The sequence below is a fragment of the Schistocerca americana genome, chromosome 6 (genome assembly GCF_021461395.2).
Source record: "Schistocerca americana isolate TAMUIC-IGC-003095 chromosome 6, iqSchAmer2.1, whole genome shotgun sequence".
Lineage (NCBI taxonomy): Eukaryota > Metazoa > Arthropoda > Insecta > Orthoptera > Acrididae > Schistocerca > Schistocerca americana.
The window spans coordinates 518,341,153-518,357,610 of record NC_060124.1 but is presented as its reverse complement, the minus strand read 5'-3'; positions in this window follow the sequence as shown (position 1 = coordinate 518,357,610).

Genomic DNA, 16,458 nt, shown 5'->3' with positions numbered 1-16,458 from the left:
TGTTTTAGATGCGCCACTGCAGATTTACTGTAACCCTTGGCCCTTCCCATTGACCATCTAACACAGAAATTGAATCGGTATTGAATACAACAGGCACCAAGCCGCCTTCTGCTGAGGGGAGTAACGCTTCAAACGGTATCTGCTTAGAACATTTTCTGGGAGACCTGTAGTTGTTTTCGATGCACCACTGCAGATTTACTGCAACCCTTGGACCTTCCCATTGACCATCAAACACAGAAATTGCATCGGTAGTGGAAACAAGTGGCACCATGCCGACTTCTGCTGCAGGGTGTAACGCTTCAAACGGTATCTGCTTGGATCATTTTCTGGGAGTCCTGTAGTTGATTCCGATGCACCACTGCAAATTTACTGTAACCCATGAACCTTCGAATTGACCATCAAACACAGATATTGCATCGGTATTGAATACAACAGGCACCATGAAGACTTTTGCTGAGGAGAGGAACATTTCAAACGGTATCTGCTTGAAACAGTTTCTTGGAGTCCTGTAGATGTTTCCGATGCACCACTGCAGATTTACTGTAACCTTTGGACCTTCACATTCACCATCACACAAAGAAATTGCATCGGTATCGAATGCAACATGCACCATTACATCTGTCACGGCGAGTAACGAGTCAAACGGTATCTGCTTGGTACATTTTCTGGGAGTCCTTTTAATGTCTCCGAGGCACCACTGCAGATTTACTGTAACCCTCGGACTTTCGCATTGACCATCAAACACAGAAATAGCATCGGTATTGAATACAACAGGCACCATGCCGACTTCTGCTGAGCGGAGTAACGCTTCAAACTGTATCTGCATGGAACATTTTCTGGGAGTCCTGTAGTTTTTCTTAATGCACCATTGTTGATTTACTGTATTCCTTGGACCTTCGCTTTGACCATCACACACAGAAATTGCATCGATATTGAATAACACAGGCACCATGCCGACTTCTGCTGAGGGGGGTAACCCTTCAACCGGTATCTGCTTGGAACATTAACTCGGAGTCCTGTAGTTGTTTCCGGTGCACCACTGCAGGTTTTCTGTACCTCTTGGACCTTCACATTGACCACCAAACCCAGAAAGTGCACCGTGATTGAATACTACATGCTCCATGCCGACATCTGTCCAGGCGAGGAACGCTTTAAAGGGTATCTGCTTGGAACATTATCTGGGAGTCATTTAGTTAAATCCGAACCACCACTGCAGGATTACTGTAACCCTTGGACCTTGACGTTGACCATCAAACACAGAAAATGCACCGTGATTGATTACACCATGCGCTATGCCGACATCTGTCCAGGCTGTAACGCTTCAAACGGTATCTGCATCGAATATTTTCTGGGAGACCAGTAGCTGTTTCCGATACTCCACTGCAGATTAACAGTAGCCCTTGGACCTTCGGATTGACAATCAACCACAGAAATTGCATCGATTTCGAATTCAACATATACCATGTCTCCTGATCTCCAGGGGAGTAACGCTTCAAACAGTATCTGCTTGGAACATTTTCTGGGAGTCCTGTAGTTGTTTCCGATGCACCACTGCAGGATTACTGTAACCCTTGGACCTTCACACTCACCATCAAACAAAGAAAATGCATTGGTATTGAATGCAACATGCAATCATTACGACATCTGTCCAGGCGAGTAATGAGTCAAACAGTATCTGCTTGGAACATTTTCTAGGTGTCCTCTAGTCTTTTCCGATGCACCACTGCAGATATACTGGTACCCATAGACGTTCGAATTGACCATCTAACACAGCAATTGCATCGATATTTAATACAACCGGCACTATGCCGACTTCCGCATGGGGGTGTAACGCTTCATACGGTATCTGCTTGGAACATTTTCTGAGAGACCTGTAGTTGTTTCCGATGCACCAATGCACGTTAACTGTAACCCTTAGACTTTCACATTAACCTTCAAACACAGTAATTGAATCGAAACTGAATACTACATATACCACGTGTCCTTCTCTCCAGGGGAGTAACGCTTCAAACGGTATCTCCTTGGAACATTTTCTGGGAGTCCTGCAGTTGTTTCCGATGCACCACTGTAGGTTTACTGTAGCTCTTGGACCTTCACACTGACCATCAAACACAGAAAGTGCGCCGTGTTTAAATACAACATGTGTCATGCCATCGTTTGTCAGGCGTGGATCGCTTCATACGGTATCTGCATGGAACATTTTCTGGTTGTCCTTTAATTGTTTCCGACGCACCACTGCAGATTTACTGTAAACCATGGACCTTTGCTTTGACCATCAATCACAGTAATTGCATCGGTATTGCATACAACCGGCACCATGCCGACTTCTGATGAGGGAGTAACGCTTCAAACCGAATCTGCTTGAAACATTTTCTGGGAGACCTGTAGTTGTTTCCGATGCACCACTGCAGAATTTCTGTAATCCTTGGACCTTCGCATTGACCATCAAACACAGAAATTGCATCGGTATTGAATAAAACCGGCACCATGCCTACTTCAGCTGGGGGAGTAACGCTTCAAACGGCATCTGCTTATAGCATATTCTGGGAGACCTGTATTTGTTTCCGATGCACCACTGCAGATTTACTGCTGCCCTTTTACCTTCGGAATGACAATCAACCACAGAAATTGCATCGATTTCGAATACAACATATACCATGGCTCCTTCTCTCCAGGGGAGTATTGCTTCAAACGGAATCTGCTTGGATCATTTTCTGGGAGTCCTGCAGATGTTTAAGATGCACCACTGCAGATATACTGTAACCCTTGGACCTTCAGATCCACCATCAAACAAAGAAATTACATCGGTATTGAACGCAACATGCTCCATTACGACATCTGTCCAGGCGAGTAACGAGTCAAACTGTATCTGCTTGGAACATTTTCTGAGTGTCCTCTAGTCTTTTCCGATGCACCACTACAGATATACTGTAACCCTTAGACGTTCGAATTGACCATCAAACACAGCAAATGCATCGGTATTTAATACAACCGGCACCATGCCGACTTCTGCCCGGGGGTGTGGCGCTTCATACGGTATCTGCTTGGAACATATTTTGAGAGACCTGTAGTATTTTCCGATGCACCTATGCAGGTTTTCTGTAACCCTTAGACTTTCACATTAAACATTAAACACAGTAATTGAATCTGAACTAAATACTACATATACCATGTGTCCATCTCTCTAGGGGAGTAGCACTTCAAACGGTATCTGCTTGGAACATTTTCTGGGAGTCCTGCAGTTGTTTCCGATGCACCACTGCAGGTTTACTGTAGCTCTTGCTGCTTCACACTGACCATCAAACACAGAAAGTGCGCCGTGTTTAAATACAACATTTATGATGCCATCATTTGTCAGCCGTGGATCGCTTCATACGGTATCTGCATGGAACATTTTCTGGTTGTCCAGTAATTGTTTCCGAAGCACCACTACAGATTTACTGTAACCCTTGGACCTTCGCAATCGCCATCAAACACAAAAATTGCAACGGTATCGAATACAACCGGCACCATGCCGACTTCTGCTGAGGGGGTAACGCTTCAAACCGTATCTGCTTGAAACGTTTTCTGGAAGACCTGTAGTTGTTTCCGATGCACCACTGCAGAATTACTGTAACCCTTGGACCTTCGCATTGACCATTAAACACAGAAATTGCATCGGTATTGAATGCAACATATGCCATGTCTCCTTCTCTCTAGGAGAGTAACGCCTCAAACGGTATCTGCTTGGATTATTCTCTGCGAGACCTGTACTTGTTTACGATGCACCACTGCAGATTTACTGTAGCCCTTGGACCTTCGGATTGACAATCAACCACATAAATTGCATCGATTTCGAATACAACATATACCATGTCACCTTCTCTCCAGGGGAGTAACGCTTCAAACGGTATCTGCTTGGAACATTTTCTGGGAGTCCTGTAGTTGTTTCCGATGGACCACTGCAGATGTACTGTAACCCTTGGACCTTCGCATTGACCATCAACCACACAAATTGCATCGGTATTGAATGCAACATATGCCATGTCTCCTTCTCTCTAGGAGAGTAACGCCTCAAACGGTATCAGCTTGGATTATTCTCTGCGAGACCTGTACTTGTTTACGATGCACCACTGCAGATTTACTGTAGCCCTTGGACCTTCGGATTGACAATCAACCACATAAATTGCATCGATTTCGAATACAACATATACCATGTCACCTTCTCTCCAGGGGAGTAACGCTTCAAACGGTATCTGCTTGGAACATTTTCTGGGAGTCCTGTAGTTGTTTCCGATGCTTCAACGCAGATTTGCTATAACCCTTGGACCTTCGCTTTGACCATCAATCACAGAAATTACATCGGTATTGAATACAACCGGCACCATGCCGACTTCTGGTGAGGGGGTAACGCTTCAAACCGTATCTGCTTGAAACTTTCTCTGGGAGACCTGTAGTTATTTCCGATGCACCACTGCAGATTTAATCTAATCCTTTGACCTACACATTGACCGTCAAACACAGAATTTGCATCGGTAATGGATACAATATATATCATGTCCTCTTCTCTCCAGGGGAGAATCGCTTCAAACGGTGTCTTCTCGGAACATTTACTGGGAGTCCTGCAGCTGTTTCCGATGCACCTCTGCAGATTTACTGTAACCATTGGACTTCCATATTGACAATCAAACACAGAAATTGCATCGGTATAGAATACAACCGGCATATGCCGACTTCTGCCCGGGGGAGTAAGGCCTCAAACGGAATCTGCTTGGAAAATAATCTGGGAGCCCTGTAGTTGTTTCCTATGGACCACTGCAGATTTACTGTAACCCTTTGACCTTCGCGTGGACCATCAAACACAGAAATTGCATCGGTATTGAATAACACAGGCACTATGCCGACTTCCGCTGAGGGGAGTAACACTTCAAACGTAACCCTTGGACCTTCGCATGGACCAACAAACAAAGAGATTGCATCGGTATTAAATACAATAGGCACCGTGCTGTCTTCTGCAGAGGGGAGTGACGCTTCAAACGGTGTCTGCTTGGAACATTTTCTGGGAGACCTATAGTTGTTTCCAATGCACCACTGCAGACTTACTGAAACCCTTGGAACTTAGCATTTACCATCAATCACAGAAATTGTATCGGTATTGAATGCAACTTATACCATGTCTCCTTCTCTCCAGGGGAGTAACGCTTCAAACGTTATCTGCTTGGAACATTTTCTGGAAGACCTGTCGTTGTTTTCGATCCACCACTGCAGACTTACTGTAACCCTTGGACGTTCCCATTGTCCATCTATCACAGAATTGGCATCGGTATTGAATACAACAGGTACAATGCCGACTTCTGTTGAGGGGAGTAACGCTTCAAACGGTATCTGCTTGGAACATTCTCTGGGAGTCGTGAAGTGGTTTCCGATGCACCACTGCCGATTTACTGTAACCCTTGGACCTTCGCAATGACCATCAAACACAGAAATAGCATCGGTATTGAATACAACCGGAACCATGCCGTCATCTGCCCGGAGGAGAAACGGTTCAAACGGTATCTGCTTGGAACATTTTCTGGGAGTCCTGTAGTTGTTTCCGATGCACCACTGCAGGATTACTGTAACCCTTGGACCTTCACATTCACCATCAAACAAATAAAATGCATTGTTATTGAATGCAACATGCATCATTACGACATTTGTCCAGGCGAGTAATGAGTCGAACTGTATCTGCTTGCAACATTTTCTGGGTGTCCTCTAGTCTTTTCCGATGCACCACTACAGATATACTGCAACCCTTGGACGTTCGAATTGACCATCAAACACAGCAATTGCATCGGTATTTAATACAACCGGCACCATGCCGACTTCTGCCTGGGGGTGTGGCGCTTCATACGGTATCTGCTTGCAACATTTTCTGGGAGACTTGTATTTGTTTCCGATGCACCATTGCAGGTTTAGTGTAACCCTTAGACCTTGACATTGACCGTCATACACAGAATTAACATCGGTATTGAATACAAAATATACCATGTCCCCTTCTCTCAAAGGGGAGTATCGCTTCAAATGGTATCTTCTTGGAATATTTACCGGGAGTTCTGTAGTGGTTTCCGGTGCACCACTGCAGGTTTTCTGTAGCTCTTGGACCTTCACATTGACCACCAAACCCAGAAAGTGCACCGTGATTGAATACAACATGCACCAAGCCGAAATCTGTCTAGGCATGTAACGCTTCAGACGGTATCTGCATCGAACATATTCTGGGAGACCTGTAGCTGTTTCCGTTGCAACACTGCAGATGTACTGTAACCCTTGGACCTTCGCATTGACCATCAACCACAGAAATTGCATCGGAGTCTAATGCAAGATATACCATGTCTCCTTTCCTCCACGGGAGTAACGCTTCAAACGGTAACTGCTTGGAACATTTTCTGGGAGTCCTGTAGTTGTTTCCGATGCACCACTGCAGATTTACTGTAACCCTTGGACCTTCGCTTTGACCATCAAACACAGATATTGGATCGGTATAGAATAACTCAGGCACCATGCCGACTTCTGCTGAGGGGAGTAATTTTTCAAACGATATCTGCTTGGAACATTTTCTGGCAGTCATTTAGTTAAATCCGAAGCATCACTGCAGAATTACTGTAACCCTTGGACCATGACATTGACCATCAAACACAGAAAATGCAACGTGATTGATTACAACATGCGCCATGCCGACATCTGTCCGGGCAAGTAACGCTTCAAACGGTATCTGCATCGAACATATTCAGGGAGACCTGTAGCTGTTTCCGATACACCACTGCAGATTTACTGTAGCCCTTGGACCTTCGGATTGACAATCAACAACAGAAATTGCATCGATTTCGAATTCAACATATACCATGTCTCCTGCTCTCCAGGGGAGTAACGCGTCAAACAGTATCTGCTTGGAACATTTTCTGGGAGTCCTGTAGTTGTTTCCGATGCACCATTGCAGGTTTACTGTAGCTCTTGGACCATCACACTGACCATCACACACAGAAAGTGCGCCGTGTTTAAATACAACAAGTGTCATGCCCTCATTTGTCAGGCGTCGATCGCTTCATACGGTATCTGCATGGAACATTTTCTGGTTGTCCTTTAATTGTTTCCGACGCACCACTGCAGATTTACTGTAAACCATGGAACTTTGCTTTGACCATCAATCACAGAAATTGCATCGGTATTGCATACAACCGGCACCATGCCGACTTCTGATGAGGGAGTAACGCTTCAAACCGAATCTGCTTGAAACATTTTCTGGGAGACCTGTAGTTGTTTCCGATGCACCACTGCAGAATTTCTGTAACCCTTGGACCTTCACATTGACCATCAAACACAGAAATTGCATCGGTATTGAATACAACCGGCACCATGCCGACTTCAGCTAGGGGGAGTAACGTTTCAAACGGCATCTGCTTATAGCATATTCTGGGAGACCTGTATTTGTTTCCGATGCACCACTGCAGATTTACTGCTGCCCTTTTACCTTCGGAATGACAATCAACCACAGAAATTGCATCGATTTCGAATACAACGTATACCATGGCTCCTTCTCTCCAGGGGAGTATTGCTTCAAACGGAATCTGCTTGGAACATTTTCTGGGAGTCCTGCAGTTGTTTACGATGCACCACTGCAGATATACTGTAACCCTTGGCCTTCAGATTCACCATCAAACAAAGAAATTGCATCGGTATTGAACGCAACATGCTCCATTACAACATCTGTCCAGGCGAGTAACGAGTCAAACTGTATCTGCTTGGAACATTTTCTGGGTGTCCTCTAGTCTTTTCCGATGCACCACTACAGATATACTGTAACCCTTAGACGTTCGAATTGACCATCAACCACAGCAATTGCATCGGTTTTTAATACAACCGGCACCATGCTGACTTCTGCCCGGGTTTGTGGCGCTTCATACGGTATCTGCTTGGAACATATTCTGAGAGACCTGTAGTTGTTTCCGTAGCACCAATGCAGGTTTACTGTGACCCTTAGACTTTCACATTAAACATTAAACACATTAATTGAATCTGAACTAAATACTACATATACCATGTGTCCATCTCTCTAGGGGAGTAGCACTTCAAACGGTATCTGCTTGGAACATTTTCTGGGAGTCCTGCAGTTGTTTCCGATGCACCACTGCAGGTTTACTGTAGCTCTTGCTGCTTCACACTGACCATCAAACACAGAAAGTGCGCCGTGTTTAAATACAACATTTATGATGCCATCATTTGTCAGCCGTGGATCGCTTCATACGGTATCTGCATGGAACATTTTCTGGTTGTCCAGTAATTGTTTCCGAAGCACCACTGCAGATTTACTGTAACCCTTGGACCTTCGCAATCACCATCAAACACAAAAATTGCATCGGTATTGAATACAACCGGCACCATGCCGACTTCTGCTGAGGGGGTAACGCTTCAAACCGTATCTGCTTGAAACGTTTTCTGGAAGACCTGTAGTTGTTTACGATGCACCACTGCAGTATTACTGTAACCCTTGGACCTTCGCATTGACCATCAAACACAGAAAGTGAATCGGTATGGAATACAACAGGCACCATGGCGACTTCTGCCAGGGGGAGTAACGCATCAAACGGCATCTGCTTGCAACATTTTCAGAGAGACCTGTATTTGTTTCCGATGCACCATTGCAGGTTTAGTGTAACTCTTAGACCTTGAAATTGACCGCCAAACACAGAATTGGCATCGGTATTGAATACAATATATACCATGTGCCCACCTCTCAAAGGGGAGTATCGCTTCAAATGGTATCTTCTTGGAACATTTACCGGGAGTTCTGTAGTGGTTTCCGGTGCACCACTGCAGGTTTTCTGTAGCTCTTGAACCTTCACATTGACCACCAAACCCAGAAAGTGCACCGTGATTGAATACAACACGCACCATTCCGACATCTGTACAGGCGAGGAACGCTTCAAACGGTATCTGATTGGACATTTTCTGGGAGTCGTGCGTCTAATTCCGATGCACCACTGCAGGATTACTGTAACCCTTGGACCTTGATATTGACCATCAAACACAGAAAATGCACCGTGATTGAATACAACATGCACCAAGCCGAAATCTGTCCAGGCATGTAACGCTTCAGACGGTATCTGCATCGAACATATTCTGGGAGACCTGTAGCTGTTTCCGTTGCAACACTGCAGATGTACTGTAACCCTTGGACCTTCGCATTGACCATCAACCACACAAATTGCATCGGTATTGAATGCAACATATACCATGTCTCCTTTCCTCCACGGGAGTAACGCTTCAAACGGTATCTGCTTGGGACATTTTCTGGGAGTCCTATAGTTGTTTCCGATGCACCACTGCAGATTTACTGTAACCCTTAGACCTTCGCATTGACCAACAAAGACAAAAATGGCATCGGTATTGAATACAACATATACCATATGTCCTTCTCTCTAGCGGAGTAACGCTTCAAACGGTATCTGCTTGGATTATTTTCTGCGAGTCCTGTAGTTGTTTCCGATGCACCTCTGCGGACTTACTGTAGCCCTTGGACCTTCGGATTGACAATTAACCACAGAAATTGCATCGGTATTGAATGCAACATTCACCACTACGACATCTGTCTATGCGAGTAACAAGTCAAACGGTATCTGCTTGTAACATTTTCTGAGTCACCTGTAGTTGTTTCCGATGCACCTAAGCAGGTTTACTGTAACCCTTAGACTTGCACATTAACCATCAAACACAGAAATTGCACCGTGATTGATTACAACATGCGCCATGCCGACATCTGTCCAGGCATATAACGCTTCAAACGGTATCTGCATCTAACACTTTCTGGGAGTTCTGTAGATGTTTCCGATACACCACTGCAGATTTACCGTAACCCTTGGACCTTCGCATTGACCATCAACCACACAAATTGCATCGGTATTGAATGCAACATATGCCATGTCTCCTTCTCTCTAGGAGAGTAACGCCTGAAACGGTATCTGCTTGGATTATTCTCTGCGAGTCCTGTACTTGTTTATGATGCACCACTGCAGATTTACTGAAGCCCTTGGACATTCGGATTGACAATCAACCACATAAATTGCATCGATTTCGAATACAACATATACCATGTCACCTTCTCTCCAGGGGGGTAACGCTTCAAACGGTATCTTCTTGGAACATTTACTGGGAGTCCTGTAGCTGTTTCCGATGCACCTCTGCAGATTTACTATAACCCTTGGACTTTCATATTGACAATCAAACACAGAAATTGCATCGGTATAGAATACAACCGGCATATGCCGACTTCTGCCCGGCGGAGTAAGGCCTCAAACGGAATCTGCTTGGAAAATAATCTGGGAGCCCTGTAGTTGTTTCCGATGGACCACTGCAGATTTACTGTAACCCTTTGACCTTCGCGTGGACCATCAAACACAGAAATTGCATCGGTATTGAATAACACAGGCACTATGCCGACTTCCGCTGAGGGGAGTAACACTTCAAACGTAATCCTTGGACCTTCGCATTGACCAACAAACTAAGAGATTGCATCGGTATTAAATACAATAGGCACCGTGCTGTCTTCTGCAGAGGGGAGTGACGCTTCAAACGGTGTCTGCTTGGAACATTTTCTGGGAGACCTGTAGTTGTTTCCAATGCACCACTGCAGACTTACTGTAACCCTTGGACCTTCGCCTTGGCCATCAAACACAGAAATTGCTTCGGTATGGAATACTACAGGCACCATGCCGACATCAGCTGAGGGGAGTGACGCTTCATACGGTATCTGCTTGGATCGTTTTCTGTGAGACCTTTAGTTGTTTCCGATGCACGACTGCAGATTTACTGTAACCCTTGGACCTTCGCATTGTCCATCAAACACAGAAATAGGATCGGTATTGAGTACAACAGTCACCATGCCGACTTCTGCTGTGGGGAGTAGCGCTTCAAACGATATCAGCTTGGAACATTTTCTGGGGGACCTGTAGTTTTTTCCGATGCACCAATGCAGACTTACTGAAACCCTTGGACCTTCGCATTGACCATCAATGACAGAAGTAGCATCGGTATTGAATGCATCATATACCATGTCGCCTTCTCTCCAAGGGAGCAACGCTTCATACGTTTACTGCTTGGAACATTTTGTGGGAGACCTGTGGTTTTTTTCGATGCACCACTGCAGATGTCCTGTAACCTTTGGACCTTCGCATTGACCATCAAACATAGAAATTTCATCGGTATTTAATACAACAGGCACCATGCAGACTTTTGCTGAGGGGAGTAACGCTTCAAACGGTATCTGCTTGGAACATTTTCTGGGAGACCTGTAGTTGTATCCGATGCACCACTGCAGATTTACTGTAACCCTTTGACCTTCGCATTGGCCCACAAACACAGATATTGCACCGGTATACAATACAACAGGCACAATGCCGACTGCACCTGAGGGGAGTGACGCTTCAAACGGTATCTGCTTTGATCATTTTCTGGGAGACCTTTAGTTGTTTCCGTGCACGACTGCAGATTTACTGTAACCCTTGGACCTTCGCATTGACCATCAAAACAAGATATAGGATCGGTATTGAGTATAACAGTCACCATGCCGACTTCATCTGAGGGGAGCGACGCTTCAAACTGTATCTGCTTGGATCGTTTTCTGGGAGACCTGCAGTTGTTTCCGATGCACAACTGCAGATTTACTGTAACCCTTGGACCTTCGCATTGACCATCAAACACAGAAATTGCATTAGTATTGAGTACAACGGGCACCGTGCCGACATCGGCTGAGGGGAGTGATGCTTGAAACGGTATCTGCTTGGAACATTTTCTGGGAGACCTGTAGTTGTATCCGATGCGCCCCTGCAGATTTACTGTAACCCTTGGACCCTCGCATTGGCCAACAAACACAGAAATTGCACCGCTATATAATACAACAGGCACCATGCCGATTTCTGCTGTGGGGAGTACCGCTTCAAACGATATCTGCTAGGAACATTTTCTGGGAGACCTCTAGTTATTTCCGATGCACCACTGCAGACGTACTGACACCCCTGGACCTTCGCATTGACCATCAACGACAGAAATTGCATCGGTATTGAATGCAAGATATACCATGTCTCCTTCTCCCAGGGGAGTAACGATTCAAACTTTATCTGCTTGGAACATTTCTGGGAGACCTGTCGTTGTCTTCGATGCACCACTGCAGATTTAATGTAACCCCTGGACCTTCTCATTGACCATCTAACACAGAAATTGCATCGGTATTGAATACAACAGCCACCATGCCGACTTCTGCTGAGGGTAGTACCTATTAAAACGGTATCTGATTGGAACATTTTCTAGGAGACCTGTGGTTGTTTCCGATGCACCACTGCAGATTTACTGTAACCCTTGGACCTTCGCATTAACCATCAAACATAGAAATTTCATCGGTATTTAATACAACAGGCACCATGCAGACTTTTGCTGAGGAGTGGAACATTTCAAACGGTATCTGCTTGAAACAGTTTCTTGGAGTCCTGTAGATGTTTCCGATGCACCACTGCAGATTTACTGTAACCCTTGGACCTTCACATTCACCATCACACAAAGAAATTGCATCGGTACCGAATGCAACATGCACCATTACATCTGTCCAGGCGAGTAACGAGTCAAACGGTATCTGCTTGGTACATTTTCTGGGAGTCCTTTTAATGTCTCCTATGCACCACTGCAGATTTACTGTAACCCTCGGACTTTCGCATTGACCATCAAACACAGAAATAGCATCGGTATTGAATACAACAGGCACCATGCCGACTTCTGCTGAGCGGAGTAACGCTTCAAACTGTATCTGCATGGAACATTTTCTGGGAGTCCTGTAGTTTTTCTTAATGCACCATTGTTGATTTACTGTATTCCTTGGACCTTCGCTTTGACCATCACACACAGAAATTGCATCGATATTGAATAACACAGGCACCATGCCGACTTCTGCTGAGGGGGGTAACCCTTCAACCGGTATCTGCTTGGAACATTTACTCGGAGTCCTGTAGTTGTTTCCGGTGCACCACTGCAGGTTTTCTGTACCTCTTGGACCTTCACATTGACCACCAAACCCAGAAAGTGCACCGTGATTGAATACTACATGCTCCATGCCGACATCTGTCCAGGCGAGGAACGCTTTAAAGGGTATCTGCTTGGAACATTATCTAGGAGTCATTTAGTTAAATCCGAACCACCACTGCAGGATTACTGTAACCCTTGGACCTTGACGTTGACCATCAAACACAGAAAATGCACCGTGATTGATTACACCATGCGCCATGCCGACATCTGTCCAGGCTTGTAACGCTTCAAACGGTATCTGCATCGAATATTTTCTGGGAGACCAGTAGCTGTTTCCGATGCACCACTGCAGATTTACAGTTGCCCTTGGACCTTCGGATTGACAATCAACCACAGAAATTGCATCGATTTCGAATTCAACATATACCATGTCTCCTGCTCTCCAGGGGAGTAACGCTTCAAACAGTATCTGCTTGGAACATTTTCTGGGAGTCCTGTAGTTGTTTCCGATGCACCACTGCAGGATTACTGTAACCCTTGGACCTTCACATTCACCATCAAACAAAGAAAATGCATTGGTATTGAATGCAACATGCAATGATTACGACATCTGTCCAGGCGAGTAATGAGTCAAACGGTATCTGCTTGGAACATTTTCTAGGTGTCCTCTAGTCTTTTCCGATGCACCACTGCAGATATACTGTAACCCATAGACGTTCGAATTGACCATCTAACACAGCAATTGCATCGATATTTAATACAACCGGCACTATGCCGACTTCCGCATGGGGGTGTAACGCTTCATACGGTATCTGCTTGGAACATTTTCTGAGAGACCTGTAGTTGTTTCCGATGCACCAATGCACGTTAACTGTAACCCTTAGACTTTCACATTAACCTTCAAACACAGTAATTGAATCGAAACTGAATACTACATATACCACGTGTCCTTCTCTCCAGGGGAGTAACGCTTCAAACGGTATCTCCTTGGAACATTTTCTGGGAGTCCTGCAGTTGTTTCCGATGCACCACTGCAGGTTTACTGTAGGTCTTGGACCTTCACACTGACCATCAAACGCAGAAAGTGCGCCGTGTCTAAATACAACATGTGTCATGCCATCATTTGTCAGGCGTGGATCGCTTCATACGGTATCTGCATGGAACATTTTCTGGTTGTCCTTTAATTGTTTCCGAAGCACCACTGCAGATTTATTGTAACCCATGGACCTTTGCTTTGACCATCAATCACAGAAATTGCATCGGTATTGAATGCAACCGGCACCATGCCGACTTCTGATGAGGGAGTAACGCTTCAAACCGAATCTGTTTGAAACATTTTCTGGGAGACCTGTAGTTGTTTCCGATGCACCACTGCAGAATTTCTGTAACCCTTGGACCTTCGCATTGACCATCAAACACAGAAATTGCATCGGTATTGAATACAACCGGCACCATGCCGACTTCAGCTAGGGGGAATAACGCTTCAAACGGCATCTGCTTATAGCATATTCTGGGAGACCTGTATTTGTTTCCGATGCACCACTGAAGATTTACTGTTGCCCTTGGACCTTCGGAATGACAATTAACCACAGAAATTGCATCGATTTCGAATACAACATATACCATATCTCCTTCTCTCCAGGGGAGTATTGCTTCAAACGGAATCTGCTTGGAACATTTTCTGGGAGTCCTGCAGTTGTTTACGATGCACCACTGCAGATATACTGTAACCCTTGGACCTTCAGATTCACCATCAAACAAAGAAATTGCATCGGTATTGAACGCAACATGCTCCATTACGACATCTGTCCAGGCGAGTAACGAGTTAAACTGTTTCTGCTTGGAACATTTTCTGGGTGTCCTCTAGTCTTTTCCGATGCACCACTACAGATATACTGTAACCCTTAGACGTTCGAATTGACCATCAAACACAGCAATTGCATCGGTATTTAATACAACCGGCACCATGCCGACTTCTGCCCGGGGGTGTGGCGCTTCATACGGTATCTGCTTGGAACATATTCTGAGAGACCTGTAGTTGTTTCCGATGCACCACTGCAGGTTTACTGTAGCTCTTGCTGCTTCACACTGACCATCAAACACAGAAAGTGCGCCGTGTTAAAATACAACATTTATGATGCCATCATTTGTCAGCCGTGGATCGCTTCATACGGTATCTGCATGGAACATTATCTGATTGTCCAGTAATTGTTTCCGAAGCACCACTGCAGATTTACTGTAACCCTTGGACCTTCGCAATCACCATCAAACACAAAAATTGCATCGGTATTGAATACAACCGGCACCATGCCGACTTCTGCTGAGGGGGTAACGCTTCAAACCGTATCTGCTTGAAACGTTTTCTGGAAGACCTGTAGTTGTTTACGATGCACCACTGCAGTATTACTGTAACCCTTGGACCTTCGCATTGACCATCAAACACAGAAAGTGAATCGGTATGGAATACAACAGGCACCATGGCGACTTCTGCCAGGGGGAGTAACGCATCAAACGGCATCTGCTTGCAACATTTTCAGAGAGACCTGTATTTGTTTCCGATGCACCATTGCAGGTTTAGTGTAACTCTTAGACCTTGACATTGACCGCCAAACACAGAATTTGCATCGGTATTGATTACAATATATACCATGTGCCCACCTCTCAAAGGGGAGTATCGCTTCAAATGGTATCTTCTTGGAACATTTACCGGGAGTTCTGTAGTGGTTTCCGGTGCACCACTGCAGGTTTTCTGTAGCTCTTGGACCTTCACTTTGACCACCAAACCCAGAAAGTGCACCGTGATTGAATACAACACGCACCATTCCGACATCTGTACCTGCGAGGAACGCTTCAAACGGTATCTGATTGGACATTTTCTGGGAGTCGTGCGTTTAATTCCGATGCACCACTGCAGGATTACTGTAACCCTTGGACCTTGATATTGACCATCAAACACCGAAAATGCACCGTGATTGAATACAACATGCACCAAGCCGAAATCTGTCCAGGCATGTAACGCTTCAGACGGTATCTGCATCGAACATATTCTGGGAGACCTGTAGCTGTTTCCGTTGCAACACTGCAGATGTACTGTAACCCTTGGACCTTCGCATTGACCATCAACCACAGAAATTGCATCGGAGTCTAATACAACATATACAATGTCTCCTTTCCTCCACGGGAGTAAAGCTTCAAACGGTATCTGCTTGGAACATTTTCTGGGAGTCCTGTAGTTGTTTCCGATGCACCACTGCAGATTTACTGTAACCCTTGGACCTTCGCTTTGACCATCAACCACAGATATTGCATCGGTATTGAAATCAACATATACCATGTCTCCTTCTCTCCAGGGGAGAAACGCATCCAACGGTATCTGCTTGGAATATTTTCTGGGAGTCCTGTACTTCTTTCCGATGCACCACTGCAGCATTA